The 3,223-nt window shown below is 41.5% G+C and overlaps 1 pseudogene; it reads right to left on the minus strand.

The window, feature by feature from the left end:
• Positions 1 to 292: 292 nt before the first annotated feature.
• Positions 293 to 3,223, minus strand: part of LOC135539194 (cytochrome P450 2K1-like) — a 36,707-nt pseudogene continuing 33,776 nt past the window's right edge.

A 3,223-nucleotide genomic window follows, 5' to 3' on the forward strand; every position in this document is an offset into this window, starting at 1 on the left:
GAGGCTGCTGAGGGGAGGACGGCTCATAATAATTTACATTTACATTTAAGTCATAATGGCTGGAATGGTGTAAATGGAAAGGTATCAAACATATGGAAACCATGTGTTTGTGTTCGATACCATTCCATTCCAGCCATTACTATGAGCCCATCCTCCCCACTAAAGATGCCACCTGCCACCTCTGAGACACACACACACACACACACACACACACACACACACACACACACACACACACACACACACACACACACACACACACACACACACACACACACACACACACACACACACACACACACACACACACACACACACACACACAAACAGTAAAGCACTCATGGTGTTAACAGTTATAAACATTGGCAAAGGGACAAATTGAAGCATAGATTATGAAACTAGATAATGTTAACAGCCAGGCAGATGCAACTGCACTTAGAATGTGTTTAGGATGCGTCCCAATACTCTTAAAATGATTATCAATAATGCAGACCTATGCTGAAAATGAAGTAAAATAAACTTCATTCTATTAAAGTATGTTTGACTAATGCTGTCTTCAGTGCAATTAGATCTAAAAAGATAGTCGAAGTAGCCTATGAACTGATCATACACAAAATATGAATGTATGTGTGTGTCGCACAAACTCATTTCAGGGATTGGTTATTATGAGGGTGCATTTAATGTGTAATGTTTCAGTGAATATTCATTTTTTTGATTGAGTTTGCCCCACCAATATTTTCGTGTTAAAATTGCCACTGCATCTCAGATCCGGATCACAGCACACAGCTGGTGAGGTGAAGGATTGAGGGTGAACCCCAGTAATGGTGTTAGGTCCAGATCATCCTCTGTTACTCCAGGAGGAGGAGAGAAACTAAAGCGCTGCAGGAGGGAGGTGAAGAAGAGGAAGAGCTCCATCCTGGCCAGACCCTCCACCAGACACACCCTAAGACCTGCGAGAGAGACCCAAGATATGGAAAATAGCATGAAGTCTGTCCAAATGGCAACCACAATTCCTCTACTTCTTGCAATGAAATAATTTGTTATGTGATGAAGTTGATTACCTGCATAAAAGGCCATGAAGGCGTCCCTCTTGACAAATCCTCCCTGCTCATCCAGAAAGTGGGTGGGGTTAAAGGTGTGGGGGATCTCCCATTCGCTATTGCCTTGTTGGACCGATGTCAGTAGAGGAATCAGATGTCCCCTGCAGTGAGAGTGAAGCATAGGACACTGTTATATTCAGAGTAAAATTGATGAAACTTGGTGTCATAAATGAAGTGCACACTTGAAAGGAGTGGATTACAAACATTTCAGGCTTATTTTATTTATTTGATCAGATTTGGACAGCCATGTACATTATCTGACCTTGATGAAGTATCCCTAGAAGGTGACATCTCGGCGAATGTTGTGAGGGATGGCCATGGGTGCAATGTTGGCCAGTCTCTGGGTCTCATGGATCACTGCATCAGTGTAGGGCAGGTTCTTCCTGTCCTCTGCTAAGGGCTGACGACTTCCTATAACCCTGCTGATCTCCTCCAGGACCCGGTCTGAGACAGAAAGGATTTGAAGTTACTGCAGTGAAACTTATAAACCTGAGTTAATTTTGAACCTTTATTAACCCAGCCATCCTAAACTAGTTTCATAACCTCTGCTTCAAGTTAGCCCTTTGCCAATGTTTACAACTTGTAACATCATGAGTGCCTCAGTGTTTTGGCTCAGTGAATATGTGTGTGCGTTTGTGTTTATATCTATTCTTACCCTGTATATGGGGGTGCTTGGCCATTAGCAGCAGACCCCAGCACAGTGGTGTCGGTACCAGCACCAAACAGGTTACCAACACTAAATACCAGGTTGTTGTCATGGTAGAAAGAATCCATATTGCCAGATTCCTAACAGAAACAAAACAGCAGATGACATATGAATTATGCACAACAGTTACTTAAGGAGCTGTTGTAAGTTATTCACAGATAATCAACACATTCTATTAAAGCAGCTTGAGGAACTGTTTGAGTGATTCTGCTGATAAGGACATAACTCTAGTTCTATCCTCTCTCATCTGGCATTCAGTCATTGTACATACATGTTAGTGGTGAACAACTCAAGTTTGTTGTGTTCTGCTGCAGTATCCAAGTGCACCACAGGGTGGAATATTTTTTTTTTCATATTTTGTAAAGTTCTACTGAACAATATCGATGCAACACTTTGTTATGAATGAGTGAGATGCAGATTCTGCATGAAATCTTCATACCTCCAGGGTTTGCTTTCGGGCGAGGAACGAGTCCACAAAGCCTCTACACATATGAGGGTTCAGAGTCTCCTTCATGCCCCTCACCAGCTCTGTCATCTCCATCTTCATATCAGCAACATTCTTTTTCAGATGTGTCAGGTTGTTTATCCACGGACCCAACCAGGGGAACATGTTATACATATATACAGAGATACAGGTAGAATATGCATAAACTCTATTTTAATATCTGCTTAAATAAATGACTTACAACATTATTACATATAACAATATATTATACACACCAGATATGTAACGATGTGCGCTGAGAGTTGGGAAGCAAGTTCAGGGAGTCAGTGTTTAAATAAATAAAAGCAACACAAAACAAGAAACACGAACAATAAACAGACTTAACACTGGAACAGAAACAATAATGCCTGGGGAAAAACGCAAAGGGAGTGACGTGTGTGTATATATATATATATATATATATAGAGAGAGAGAGAGAGAGAGAGGGTAATCAGGGAGGTGATGGAGTGAGGGGGGGCTGATGATGTGCTGGTGCGCGCGTAACAATGGTGACAAGATAACTATAGCTATATATTAAATACATACATATACATTAATTTACAAGTACATTTTATAAATAAACTAAATGAAATACATACAGTATGTAATTATATATTATGTATAAGTAGTCTAGAGGTTAGACCATCGGGCCAGTAACCAAGTTCGCTGGTGGGACCGACGCTGGAGTAGAGAAGCAGGTACAGGGAGTCAACATTTAATGAGGAACAGGCATGGAACAGGACACGAGCAGCATCAGAACCGGGTAATACACAGACGTAAGACAATCAATGCAGCAGTGAGGAACAGAGCAAGAACTGACACATATAGAGAAGGTAATAACAGGTGATTGAGTCCAGGTGAGTCCAATAAATCTCTGTTGCACGTGTCGAAGGAAGGCAGGTGTGTAATGATGGTGGCAGGAGTGCGTAATGC

This window comes from Oncorhynchus masou, unplaced genomic scaffold (genome assembly GCF_036934945.1).
Source record: "Oncorhynchus masou masou isolate Uvic2021 unplaced genomic scaffold, UVic_Omas_1.1 unplaced_scaffold_1653, whole genome shotgun sequence".
Lineage (NCBI taxonomy): Eukaryota > Metazoa > Chordata > Actinopteri > Salmoniformes > Salmonidae > Oncorhynchus > Oncorhynchus masou.